This window comes from Ranitomeya imitator, chromosome 7, assembly GCF_032444005.1.
Source record: "Ranitomeya imitator isolate aRanImi1 chromosome 7, aRanImi1.pri, whole genome shotgun sequence".
NCBI lineage: Eukaryota > Metazoa > Chordata > Amphibia > Anura > Dendrobatidae > Ranitomeya > Ranitomeya imitator.
This window is the reverse complement of record NC_091288.1, coordinates 140,486,445-140,500,820: the sequence shown is the minus strand read 5'-3', so window position 1 is coordinate 140,500,820 and position 14,376 is coordinate 140,486,445. Positions and strand designations below refer to the sequence as shown.

The 14,376-nt window shown below is 37.7% G+C and overlaps 6 non-coding genes across 6 annotated transcripts; all 6 read right to left on the bottom strand.

Annotated features, from left to right (window-relative positions):
* Window positions 1–527: 527 nt before the first annotated feature.
* TRNAT-UGU (transfer RNA threonine (anticodon UGU)) lies at window positions 528–601 on the bottom strand. The gene has a single exon. It is a non-coding gene; the product is annotated as a tRNA-Thr (tRNA).
* A 2,630-nt stretch (window positions 602–3,231) lies between these two features.
* TRNAT-UGU (transfer RNA threonine (anticodon UGU)) lies at window positions 3,232–3,305 on the bottom strand. The gene has a single exon. It is a non-coding gene; the product is annotated as a tRNA-Thr (tRNA).
* A 1,824-nt stretch (window positions 3,306–5,129) lies between these two features.
* On the bottom strand, window positions 5,130–5,203 carry TRNAT-UGU (transfer RNA threonine (anticodon UGU)). Its single transcript has one exon. It is a non-coding gene; the product is annotated as a tRNA-Thr (tRNA).
* A 1,361-nt stretch (window positions 5,204–6,564) lies between these two features.
* TRNAT-UGU (transfer RNA threonine (anticodon UGU)) lies at window positions 6,565–6,638 on the bottom strand. Its single transcript has one exon. It is a non-coding gene; the product is annotated as a tRNA-Thr (tRNA).
* Window positions 6,639–7,999: 1,361 nt separating this feature from the next.
* On the bottom strand, window positions 8,000–8,073 carry TRNAI-UAU (transfer RNA isoleucine (anticodon UAU)). Its single transcript has one exon. It is a non-coding gene; the product is annotated as a tRNA-Ile (tRNA).
* A 1,825-nt stretch (window positions 8,074–9,898) lies between these two features.
* Window positions 9,899–9,972, bottom strand: TRNAT-UGU (transfer RNA threonine (anticodon UGU)). Its single transcript has one exon. It is a non-coding gene; the product is annotated as a tRNA-Thr (tRNA).
* Between the last annotated feature and the right edge of the window lie 4,404 nt (window positions 9,973–14,376).

Sequence of the window (14,376 nt, the reverse complement as noted above, 5' to 3'; positions counted from 1 at the left end):
CATCTTTTAGCACAGCTTCAATTTGGGACTTGTTTTTCTTCCAAGTTATGACACAGAATAGGCAGATTGAAGGAATACCACAGCAGGGCCAAAAGGAGGAAAAATTAGGAAAGATTGAAAAGTTGGAATTAAGACCCTGAGAACTGGTTCATTTCTTATGCAGAAGAAATTCTTAAAATCACAATTGCATTATTAGTAGAGACGTAGCCACAGAAAATTTGAGTTATACGTCATTGAAATTCCCATTTCTTAGATAGGAAGTTTGTTTCTGAGATGATGAAAACAAGGCACTGCTGAGATTTGAACTCAGGGTCTCCTGTTTACAAGACAGGCAGTTTAGACAACTAAGCCACAGCACTACGTACTTACCACATGTATTAAAACCCTGAGCACTGGTTCATTTCTTATGCAGAAGAAATTCTAAATTTCACTATCAGTAGAGACATAGCCATGGTAAGTTTGAGGTTGTACGTCAATGGAATTCCCATTTTTAAGATAGGAAGTTTGTTTCTGAGATGATGAAAACAAGGCACTGCTGAGATTCGAACTCAGGATCTCCTGTTTACAAGACAGGCGCTTTAACCAACTAAGCCACAGCGCCACAAGCTTTCGCGTGATATGCAGGGCACACATAAGAACCAATCGAGCATTTCAAGTGGTTAACTTAGTAAAACAACATTGAGTTGAGTTGTATTCCATGCACAGCAAAAACGTGGAACAGGATTTTATTTTCAGTTATGACAATTAAGAAACAAAGTCAATTATGAATAGCATTCATTCAAAACCCTGAGCACTGGTTCATTTCTTATGCAGAAGAAACTCTAAATTTCACTATCAGTAGAGACACAGCCATGGTAAGTTTGAGGTTGTACATCAATGGAATTCCCATTTTTAAGATAGGAAGTTTGTTTCTGAGATGATGAAATCAAGGCACTGCTGAGATTCGAACTCAGGATCTCCTGTTTACAATACAGGCGCTTTAACCAACTAAGCCACAGCGCCACAAGCTTTCCACGTGAAATGCAGGGCACACATAAGAACCAATCTAGCATTTCAAGTGGTTAACTTAGCGTAACAACATTGACTTGAATTGTATTCCATGCACATCAAAAACATGGAACAGGATTTTATTTTCAGTCATTAAAATTAAGAAACCAAGTAAATTATGAATAGCATTCATTCAAAACCCTGAGCACTGGTTCATTTCTTATGCAGAAGAAACTCTAAATTTCACTATCAGTAGAGACATAGCCATGGTAAGTTTGAGGTTGTACGTCATTGAAGTTCTCATTTCTTACATAGGAAGTTTGTTTCTGAGATGATGAAAACAAGGCACTGCTGAGATTCGAACTCAGGATCTCCTTTTTACAAGACAGGCGCTTTAACCAACTAAGCCACAGTGCCACAAAATTTCCACGTGAAATGCAGGGAACACATAAGAACCAATCAAGCATTTCAAGTGGTTAACTTAGCGAAACAACATTGAGTTGAGTTGCATTCCATGCACAGCAAAAACTTGGAATAGGATTTTATTTTCAGTCATGACATTTAAGAAACTAAGTAAATTATGAATAGCATTCATTCAAAACCCTGAGCACTGGTTCATTTCTTATGCAGAAGAAACTCTAAATTTCACAATTGAGTGGTGGAACTCCCCAGTCTTGTAGACACAAGAGAACAATTATGGAAACAGGAACACATGGGCTACCTGCACAGTGAACAAGTCTGTATGATCATGTTCACACACCACCAAGAAACCTGAAGACACAAAAGAGAATAGTAAAACCAAAAACACTCAGTTTGAAAAAATGTTGCAGTAATCCGCAAGTGCTAGTAAAAGATGTAAAAAACAGGGTATTTGGTTGATACGTTTTTTGCAAAAAATGTATACTAAGCTGCTCTACCAATCTTCACGGTATACCCTTATCAGAGCAGTCCTAACTAATGTATGCAATCCCTATCTGATGTATTTAAAAACCTGATCATCTGTATATAACCTGTGTGAACAGGGTTCAGAGAGGAAAAATCCATGTGTGCATACAGGGCAGAACAAGCTGTTCTGTGTCTTCAGGTTTCTTGGTGGTGTATGAACATGATCATACAGACTTGTTCACTGTGCAGGTAGCCCATGTGTTCCTGTTTCCATAATTGTTCTCTTGTGTCTACAAGACTGGGGAGCTCCACCACTCCTCTTGGGCTATCTGCACAGAAGCTGTTCTGCCCTGTATGCACACATGGATTTTTCCTCTCTGAACCCTGTTCACACAGGTTATATACAGATGATCAGGTTTTTAAATACATCAGATAGGGATTGCATACATTAGTTAGGACTGCTCTGATAAGGGTATACCGTGAAGATTGGTAGAGCAGCTTAGTATACATTTTTTGCAAAAAACGTATCAACCAAATACCCTGTTTTTTACATCTTTTACTAGCACTTGCGGATTACTGCAACATTTTTTCAAACTGAGTGTTTTTGGTTTTACTATTCTCTTTTGTGTCTTCAGGTTTCTTGGTGGTGTGTGAACATGATCATACAGACTTGTTCACTGTGCAGGTAGCCCATGTGTTCCTGTTTCCATAATTAAGAAAAAAAGTAAATTATGAATAGCATTCATTCAACGACATTGACAATTTGCAGTATGCAATAGATTCTGGTTCAATGACAAGGCCTTATGTTTTGAAATTCTATAATAGAATGATCCATCTTTTAGCACAGCTTCAATTTGGGACTTGTTTTTCTTCCAAGTTATGACACAGAATAGGCAGATTGAAGGAATGCCACAGCAGGGCTAAAAGGAGGAAAAATTAGGAAAGATTGAAAAGTTGGAGTTAAGACCCTGAGGACTGGTTCATTTCTTATGCAGAAGAAATTCTTAAAATCACAATTGCATTATTAGTAGAAATGTAACCACAGAAAATTTGAGTTACACGTCATAGAAATTCTCATTTCTTAGATAGGAAGTTTGTTTCTGAGATGATGAAAACAAGGCACTGCTGAGATTTGAACTCAGGGTCTCCTGTTTACAAGACAGGCAGTTTAGACAACTAAGCCACAGCACTACGTACTTACCACATGTATTAAAACCCTGAGCACTGGTTCATTTCTTATGCAGAAGAAATTCTAAATTTCACTATCAGTAGAGACATAGCCATGCTAAGTTTGAGGTTGTACGTCAATGGAATTCCCATTTTTAAGATAGGAAGTTTGTTTCTGAGATGATGAAAACAAGGCACTGCTGAGATTCGAACTCAGGATCTCCTGTTTACAAGACAGGCGCTTTAACCAACTAAGCCACAGCGCCACAAGCTTTCCATGTGAAATGCAGGGAACACATAAGAACCAATCGAACATTTCAAGTGGTTAACTTAGCGAAACAACATTGAGTTGAGTTGAATTCCATGCACAGCAAAAACGTGGAACAGGATTTCATTTCCAGTCATGACAATTAAGAAAAAAAGTAAATTATGAATAGCATTCATTCAACGACATCGACAATTTGCAGTATGCAATAGATTCTGGTTCAATGACAAGGCCTTATGTTTTGAAATTCTATAATTGAATGATCCATCTTTTAGCACAGCTTCAATTTGGGACTTGTTTTTCTTCCAAGTTATGACACAGAGTAGTCAGATTGAAGGAATGCCATGGCAGGGCCAAAAGGAGGAAAAATTAGGAAAGATTGAAAAGTTGGAATTAAGACCCTGAGGACTGGTTCATTTCTTATGCAGAAGAAATTCTTAAAATCACAATTGCATTATTAGTAGAGACGTAGCCATGGAAAATTTGAGTTATACGTCATTGAAATTCCCATTTCTTAGATAGGAAGTTTGTTTCTGAGATGATGAAAACAAGGCACTGCTGAGATTCGAACTCAGTATCTCCTGTTTACAAGACAGGCGCTTTAACCAACTAAGCCACAGCGCCACAAGCTTTCCGCGTGAAATGCAGGGCACACATAAGAACCAATCGAGCATTTCAAGTGGTTAACTTAGCGAAACAACATTGAGTTGAGTTGTATTCCATGCACAGCAAAAACGTGGAACAGGATTTTATTTTCAGTCATGACAATTATGAAACCAAGTCAATTATGAATAGCATTCATTCAAAACCCTGAGCACTGGTTCATTTCTTATGCAGAAGAAACTCTAAATTTCACTATCAGTAGAGACATAGCCATGGTAAGTTTGAGGTTGTACGTCATTGAAGTTCTCATTTCTTACATAGGAAGTTTGTTTCTGAGATGATGAAAACAAGGCACTGCTGAGATTCGAACTCAGGATCTCCTGTTTACAAGTTAGGCGCTTTAACCAACTAAGCCACAGAGCCACAAAATTTCCACGTGAAATGCAGGGAACACATAAGAACCAATCAAGCATTTCAAGTGGTTAACTTAGCGAAACAACATTGAGTTGAGTTGTATTCCATGCACAGCAAAAACGTGGAACAGGATTTCATTTCCAGTCATGACAATTAAGAAAAAAAGTAAATTATGAATAGCATTCATTCAACGACATCGACAATTTGCAGTATGCAATAGATTCTTGTTCAATGACAAGGCCTTATGTTTTGAAATTCTATAATTGAATGATCCATCTTTTAGCACAGCTTCAATTTGGGACTTGTTTTTCTTCCAAATTATGACACAGAGTAGGCAGATTGAAGGAATGCCACGGCAGGGCCAAAAGGGGGAAAAATTAGGAAAGATTGAAAAGTTGGAATTAAGACCCTGAGGACTGGTTTATTTCTTATGCAGAAGAAATTCTTAAAATCACAATTGCATTATTAGTAGAGACGTAGCCACAGAAAATTTGAGTTATACGTCATTGAAATTCCCATTTCTTAGATAGGAAGTTTGTTTCTGAGATGATGAAAACAAGGCACTGCTGAGATTTGAACTCAGGGTCTCCTGTTTACAAGACAGGCACTTTAGACAACTAAGCCACAGCGCTAGATACTTACCACATGTATTAAAACCCTGAGCACTGGTTCATTTCTTATGCAGAAGAAACTCTAAATTTCACAATTGCACTATCAGCATTGACGTAGCCATGGTAAGTTTGAGGTTGTAAGTCATTGAAGTTCTCATTTCTTACATAGGAAGTTTGTTTCTGAGATGATGAAAACAAGGCACTGCTGAGATTCGAACTCAGGATCTCCTGTTTACAAGACAGGCGCTTTAACCAACTAAGCCACAGCGCCACAAGCTTTCCATGTGAAATGCAGGGAACACATAAGAACCAATCGAACATTTCAAGTGGTTAACTTAGCGAAACAACATTGAGTTGAGTTGAATTCCATGCACAGCAAAAACGTGGAACAGGATTTCATTTCCAGTCATGACAATTAAGAAAAAAAGTAAATTATGAATAGCATTCATTCAACGACATCGACAATTTGCAGTATGCAATAGATTCTGGTTCAATGACAAGGCCTTATGTTTTGAAATTCTATAATTGAATGATCCATCTTTTAGCACAGCTTCAATTTGGGACTTGTTTTTCTTCCAAGTTATGACACAGAGTAGTCAGATTGAAGGAATGCCATGGCAGGGCCAAAAGGAGGAAAAATTAGGAAAGATTGAAAAGTTGGAATTAAGACCCTGAGGACTGGTTCATTTCTTATGCAGAAGAAATTCTTAAAATCACAATTGCATTATTAGTAGAGACGTAGCCATGGAAAATTTGAGTTATACGTCATTGAAATTCCCATTTCTTAGATAGGAAGTTTGTTTCTGAGATGATGAAAACAAGGCACTGCTGAGATTCGAACTCAGTATCTCCTGTTTACAAGACAGGCGCTTTAACCAACTAAGCCACAGCGCCACAAGCTTTCCGCGTGAAATGCAGGGCACACATAAGAACCAATCGAGCATTTCAAGTGGTTAACTTAGCGAAACAACATTGAGTTGAGTTGTATTCCATGCACAGCAAAAACGTGGAACAGGATTTTATTTTCAGTCATGACAATTATGAAACCAAGTCAATTATGAATAGCATTCATTCAAAACCCTGAGCACTGGTTCATTTCTTATGCAGAAGAAACTCTAAATTTCACTATCAGTAGAGACATAGCCATGGTAAGTTTGAGGTTGTACGTCATTGAAGTTCTCATTTCTTACATAGGAAGTTTGTTTCTGAGATGATGAAAACAAGGCACTGCTGAGATTCGAACTCAGGATCTCCTGTTTACAAGTTAGGCGCTTTAACCAACTAAGCCACAGAGCCACAAAATTTCCACGTGAAATGCAGGGAACACATAAGAACCAATCAAGCATTTCAAGTGGTTAACTTAGCGAAACAACATTGAGTTGAGTTGCATTCCATGCACAGCAAAAACTTGGAATAGGATTTTATTTTCAGTCATGACATTTAAGAAACTAAGTAAATTATGAATAGCATTCATTCAAAACCCTGAGCACTGGTTCATTTCTTATGCAGAAGAAACTCTAAATTTCACAATTGCACTATCAGTAGAAACATAGCCATGCTAAGTTTGAGGTTGTACGTCAATGGAATTCCCATTTTTAAGATAGGAAGTTTGTTTCTGAGATGATGAAAACAAGGCACTGCTGAGATTCGAACTCAGGATCTCCTGTTTACAAGACAGGCGCTTTAACCAACTAAGCCACAGCGCCACAAGCTTTCCATGTGAAATGCAGGGAACACATAAGAACCAATCGAACATTTCAAGTGGTTAACTTAGCGAAACAACATTGAGTTGAGTTGAATTCCATGCACAGCAAAAACGTGGAACAGGATTTCATTTTCAGTCATGACAATTAAGAAAAAAAGTAAATTATGAATAGCATTCATTCAACGACATCGACAATTTGCAGTATGCAATAGATTCTGGTTCAATGACAAGGGCTTATGTTTTGAAATTCTATAATTGAATGATCCATCTTTTAGCACAGCTTCAATTTGGGACTTGTTTTTCTTCCAAGTTATGACACAGAGTAGTCAGATTGAAGGAATGCCATGGCAGGGCCAAAAGGAGGAAAAATTAGGAAAGATTGAAAAGTTGGAATTAAGACCCTGAGGACTGGTTCATTTCTTATGCAGAAGAAATTCTTAAAATCACAATTGCATTATTAGTAGAGACGTAGCCATGGAAAATTTGAGTTATACGTCATTGAAATTCCCATTTCTTAGATAGGAAGTTTGTTTCTGAGATGATGAAAACAAGGCACTGCTGAGATTCGAACTCAGTATCTCCTGTTTACAAGACAGGCGCTTTAACCAACTAAGCCACAGCGCCACAAGCTTTCCGCGTGAAATGCAGGGCACACATAAGAACCAATCGAGCATTTCAAGTGGTTAACTTCGCGAAACAACATTGAGTTGAGTTGTATTCCATGCACAGCAAAAACGTGGAACAGGATTTTATTTTCAGTCATGACAATTATGAAACCAAGTCAATTATGAATAGCATTCATTCAAAACCCTGAGCACTGGTTCATTTCTTATGCAGAAGAAACTCTAAATTTCACTATCAGTAGAGACATAGCCATGGTAAGTTTGAGGTTGTACGTCATTGAAGTTCTCATTTCTTACATAGGAAGTTTGTTTCTGAGATGATGAAAACAAGGCACTGCTGAGATTCGAACTCAGGATCTCCTGTTTACAAGTTAGGCGCTTTAACCAACTAAGCCACAGAGCCACAAAATTTCCACGTGAAATGCAGGGAACACATAAGAACCAATCAAGCATTTCAAGTGGTTAACTTAGCGAAACAACATTGAGTTGAGTTGCATTCCATGCACAGCAAAAACTTGGAATAGGATTTTATTTTCAGTCATGACATTTAAGAAACTAAGTAAATTATCAATAGCATTCATTCAAAACCCTGAGCACTGGTTCATTTCTTATGCAGAAGAAACTCTAAATTTCACAATTGCACTATCAGTAGAGACATAGCCATGCTAAGTTTGAGGTTGTACGTCAATGGAATTCCCATTTTTAAGATAGGAAGTTTGTTTCTGAGATGATGAAAACAAGGCACTGCTGAGATTCGAACTCAGGATCTCCTGTTTATAAGACAGGCGCTTTAACCAACTAAGCCACAGCGCCACAAGCTTTCCATGTGAAATGCAGGGAACACATAAGAACCAATCGAACATTTCAAGTGGTTAACTTAGCGAAACAACATTGAGTTGAGTTGAATTCCATGCACAGCAAAAACGTGGAACAGGATTTCATTTTCAGTCATGACAATTAAGAAAAAAAGTAAATTATGAATAGCATTCATTCAACGACATCGACAATTTGCAGTATGCAATAGATTCTGGTTCAATGACAAGGGCTTATGTTTTGAAATTCTATAATTGAATGATCCATCTTTTAGCACAGCTTCAATTTGGGACTTGTTTTTCTTCCAAGTTATGACACAGAGTAGTCAGATTGAAGGAATGCCATGGCAGGGCCAAAAGGAGGAAAAATTAGGAAAGATTGAAAAGTTGGAATTAAGACCCTGAGGACTGGTTCATTTCTTATGCAGAAGAAACTCTAAATTTCACAATTGCACTATCAGTAGAGACATAGCCATGCTAAGTTTGAGGTTGTACGTCAATGGAATTCCCATTTTTAAGATAGGAAGTTTGTTTCTGAGATGATGAAAACAAGGCACTGCTGAGATTCGAACTCAGTATCTCCTGTTTACAAGACAGGCGCTTTAACCAACTAAGCCACAGAGCCACAAAATTTCCACGTGAAATGCAGGGAACACATAAGAACCAATCAAGCATTTCAAGTGGTTAACTTAGCGAAACAACATTGAGTTGAGTTGCATTCCATGCACAGCAAAAACTTGGAATAGGATTTTATTTTCAGTCATGACATTTAAGAAACTAAGTAAATTATGAATAGCATTCATTCAACACCCTGAGCACTGGTTCATTTCTTATGCAGAAGAAACTCTAAATTTCACAATTGCACTATCAGTAGAGACATAGCCATGCTAAGTTTGAGGTTGTACGTCAATGGAATTCCCATTTTTAAGATAGGAAGTTTGTTTCTGAGATGATGAAAACAAGGCACTGCTGAGATTCGAACTCAGGATCTCCTGTTTATAAGACAGGCGCTTTAACCAACTAAGCCACAGCGTCACAAGCTTTCCACGTGAAATGCAGGGAACACATAAGAACCAATCGAACATTTCAAGTGGTTAACTTAGCGAAACAACATTGAGTTGAGTTGTATTCCATGCACAGCAAAAACGTGGAACAGGATTTCATTTCCAGTCATGACAATTAAGAAAAAAAGTAAATTATGAATAGCATTCATTCAACGACATCGACAATTTGCAGTATGCAATAGATTCTTGTTCAATGACAAGGCCTTATGTTTTGAAATTCTATAATTGAATGATCCATCTTTTAGCACAGCTTCAATTTGGGACTTGTTTTTCTTCCAAGTTATGACACAGAGTAGGCAGATTGAAGGAATGCCACGGCAGGGCCAAAAGGGGGAAAAATTAGGAAAGATTGAAAAGTTGGAATTAAGACCCTGAGGACTGGTTTATTTCTTATGGAGAAGAAATTCTTAAAATCACAATTGCATTATTAGTAGAGACGTAGCCACAGAAAATTTGAGTTATACGTCATTGAAATTCCCATTTCTTAGATAGGAAGTTTGTTTCTGAGATGATGAAAACAAGGCACTGCTGAGATTTGAACTCAGGGTCTCCTGTTTACAAGACAGGCACTTTAGACAACTAAGCCACAGCGCTAGATACTTACCACATGTATTAAAACCCTGAGCACTGGTTCATTTCTTATGCAGAAGAAACTCTAAATTTCACTATCAGCATTGACGTAGCCATGGTAAGTTTGAGGTTGTAAGTCATTGAAGTTCTCATTTCTTACATAGGAAGTTTGTTTCTGAGATGATGAAAACAAGGCACTGCTGAGATTCGAACTCAGGATCTCCTGTTTACAAGACAGGCGCTTTAACCAACTAAGCCACAGCGCCACAAGCTTTCCACGTGAAATGCAGGGCACACATAAGAACCAATCGAGCATTTCAAGTGGTTAACTTAGCGAAACAACTGTGAGTTGAATTGTATTCCATGGACATCAAAAACATGGAACAGGATTTTATTTTCAGTCATTAAAATTAAGAAACCAAGTAAATTATGAATAGCATTCATTCAAAACCCTGAGCACTGGTTCATTTCTTATGCAGAAGAAACTCTAAATTTCACTATCAGTAGAGACATAGCCATGGTAAGTTTGAGGTTGTACGTCATTGAAGTTCTCATTTCTTACATAGGAAGTTTGTTTCTGAGATGATGAAAACAAGGCACTGCTGAGATTCGAACTCAGGATCTCCTTTTTACAAGACAGGCGCTTTAACCAACTAAGCCACAGCGCCACAAAATTTCCACGTGAAATGCAGGGAACACATAAGAACCAATCAAGCATTTCAAGTGGTTAACTTAGCGAAACAACATTGAGTTGAGTTGCATTCCATGCACAGCAAAAACTTGGAATAGGATTTTATTTTCAGTCATGACATTTAAGAAACTAAGTAAATTATGAATAGCATTCATTCAAAACCCTGAGCACTGGTTCATTTCTTATGCAGAAGAAACTCTAAATTTCACTATCAGTAGAGACACAGCCATGGTAAGTTTGAGGTTGTACGTCAATGGAATTCCCATTTTTAAGATAGGAAGTTTGTTTCTGAGATGATGAAATCAAGGCACTGCTGAGATTCGAACTCAGGATCTCCTGTTTACAAGACAGGCGCCTTAACCAACTAAGCCACAGCGCCACAAGCTTTCCACGTGAAATGCAGGGCGCACATAAGAACCAATCGAGCATTTCAAGTGGTTAACTTAGCGAAACAACTGTGAGTTGAATTGTATTCCATGCACATCAAAAACATGGAACAGGATTTTATTTTCAGTCATTAAAATTAAGAAACCAAGTAAATTATGAATAGCATTCATTCAAAACCCTGAGCACTGGTTCATTTCTTATGCAGAAGAAACTCTAAATTTCACTATCAGTAGAGACATAGCCATGGTAAGTTTGAGGTTGTACGTCAATGGAATTCCCATTTTTAAGATAGGAAGTTTGTTTCTGAGATGATGAAAACAAGGCACTGCTGAGATTCGAACTCAGTATCTCCTGTTTACAAGACAGGCGCTTTAACCAACTAAGCCACAGAGCCACAAAATTTCCACGTGAAATGCAGGGAACACATAAGAACCAATCAAGCATTTCAAGTGGTTAACTTAGCGAAACAACATTGAGTTGAGTTGCATTCCATGCACAGCAAAAACTTGGAATAGGATTTTATTTTCAGTCATGACATTTAAGAAACTAAGTAAATTATGAATAGCATTCATTCAACACCCTGAGCACTGGTTCATTTCTTATGCAGAAGAAACTCTAAATTTCACAATTGCACTATCAGTAGAGACATAGCCATGCTAAGTTTGAGGTTGTACGTCAATGGAATTCCCATTTTTAAGATAGGAAGTTTGTTTCTGAGATGATGAAAACAAGGCACTGCTGAGATTCGAACTCAGGATCTCCTGTTTATAAGACAGGCGCTTTAACCAACTAAGCCACAGCGTCACAAGCTTTCCACGTGAAATGCAGGGAACACATAAGAACCAATCGAACATTTCAAGTGGTTAACTTAGCGAAACAACATTGAGTTGAGTTGTATTCCATGCACAGCAAAAACGTGGAACAGGATTTCATTTCCAGTCATGACAATTAAGAAAAAAAGTAAATTATGAATAGCATTCATTCAACGACATCGACAATTTGCAGTATGCAATAGATTCTTGTTCAATGACAAGGCCTTATGTTTTGAAATTCTATAATTGAATGATCCATCTTTTAGCACAGCTTCAATTTGGGACTTGTTTTTCTTCCAAGTTATGACACAGAGTAGGCAGATTGAAGGAATGCCACGGCAGGGCCAAAAGGGGGAAAAATTAGGAAAGATTGAAAAGTTGGAATTAAGACCCTGAGGACTGGTTTATTTCTTATGGAGAAGAAATTCTTAAAATCACAATTGCATTATTAGTAGAGACGTAGCCACAGAAAATTTGAGTTATACGTCATTGAAATTCCCATTTCTTAGATAGGAAGTTTGTTTCTGAGATGATGAAAACAAGGCACTGCTGAGATTTGAACTCAGGGTCTCCTGTTTACAAGACAGGCACTTTAGACAACTAAGCCACAGCGCTAGATACTTACCACATGTATTAAAACCCTGAGCACTGGTTCATTTCTTATGCAGAAGAAACTCTAAATTTCACTATCAGCATTGACGTAGCCATGGTAAGTTTGAGGTTGTAAGTCATTGAAGTTCTCATTTCTTACATAGGAAGTTTGTTTCTGAGATGATGAAAACAAGGCACTTCTGAGATTCGAACTCAGGATCTCCTGTTTACAAGACAGGCGCTTTAACCAACTAAGCCACAGCGCCACAAGCTTTCCACGTGAAATGCAGGGCACACATAAGAACCAATCGAGCATTTCAAGTGGTTAACTTAGCGAAACAACTGTGAGTTGAATTGTATTCCATGGACATCAAAAACATGGAACAGGATTTTATTTTCAGTCATTAAAATTAAGAAACCAAGTAAATTATGAATAGCATTCATTCAAAACCCTGAGCACTGGTTCATTTCTTATGCAGAAGAAACTCTAAATTTCACTATCAGTAGAGACATAGCCATGGTAAGTTTGAGGTTGTACGTCATTGAAGTTCTCATTTCTTACATAGGAAGTTTGTTTCTGAGATGATGAAAACAAGGCACTGCTGAGATTCGAACTCAGGATCTCCTTTTTACAAGACAGGCGCTTTAACCAACTAAGCCACAGCGCCACAAAATTTCCACGTGAAATGCAGGGAACACATAAGAACCAATCAAGCATTTCAAGTGGTTAACTTAGCGAAACAACATTGAGTTGAGTTGCATTCCATGCACAGCAAAAACTTGGAATAGGATTTTATTTTCAGTCATGACATTTAAGAAACTAAGTAAATTATGAATAGCATTCATTCAAAACCCTGAGCACTGGTTCATTTCTTATGCAGAAGAAACTCTAAATTTCACTATCAGTAGAGACACAGCCATGGTAAGTTTGAGGTTGTACGTCAATGGAATTCCCATTTTTAAGATAGGAAGTTTGTTTCTGAGATGATGAAATCAAGGCACTGCTGAGATTCGAACTCAGGATCTCCTGTTTACAAGACAGGCGCCTTAACCAACTAAGCCACAGCGCCACAAGCTTTCCACGTGAAATGCAGGGCGCACATAAGAACCAATCGAGCATTTCAAGTGGTTAACTTAGCGAAACAACTGTGAGTTGAATTGTATTCCATGCACATCAAAAACATGGAACAGGATTTTATTTTCAGTCATTAAAATTAAGAAACCAAGTAAATTATGAATAGCATTCATTCAAAACCCTGAGCACTGGTTCATTTCTTATGCAGAAGAAACTCTAAATTTCACTATCAGTAGAGACATAGCCATGGTAAGTTTGAGGTTGTACGTCATTGAAGTTCTCATTTCTTACATAGGAAGTTTGTTTCTGAGATGATGAAAACAAGGCACTGCTGAGATTCGAACTCAGGATCTCCTTTTTACAAGACAGGCGCTTTAACCAACTAAGCCACAGCGCCACAAAATTTCCACGTGAAATGCAGGGAACACATAAGAACCAATCAAGCATTTCAAGTGGTTAACTTAGCGAAACAACATTGAGTTGAGTTGCATTCCATGCACAGCAAAAACTTGGAATAGGATTTTATTTTCAGTCATGACATTTAAGAAACTAAGTAAATTATGAATAGCATTCATTCAAAACCCTGAGCACTGGTTCATTTCTTATGCAGAAGAAACTCTAAATTTCACAATTGCACTATCAGTAGAGACATAGCCATGCTAAGTTTGAGGTTGTACGTCACTGGAATTCCCATTTTTAAGATAGGAAGTTTGTTTCTGAGATGATGAAAACAAGGCACTGCTGAGATTCGAACTGTTTACAAGACAGGCACTTTAACCAACTAAGCCACAGCGCCACAAGCTTTCCACGTGAAATGCAGGGAACACATAAGAACCAATCGAACATTTCAAGTGGTTAACTTAGCGAAACAACATTGAGTTGAGTTGTATTCCATGCACAGCAAAAACGTGGAACAGGATTTCATTTCCAGTCATGACAATTAAGAAAAAAAGTAAATTATGAATAGCATTCATTCAACGACATCGACAATTTGCAGTATGCAATAGATTCTTGTTCAATGACAAGGCCTTATGTTTTGAAATTCTATAATTGAATGATCCATCTTTTAGCACAGCTTCAATTTGGGACTTGTTTTTCTTCCAAGTTATGACAC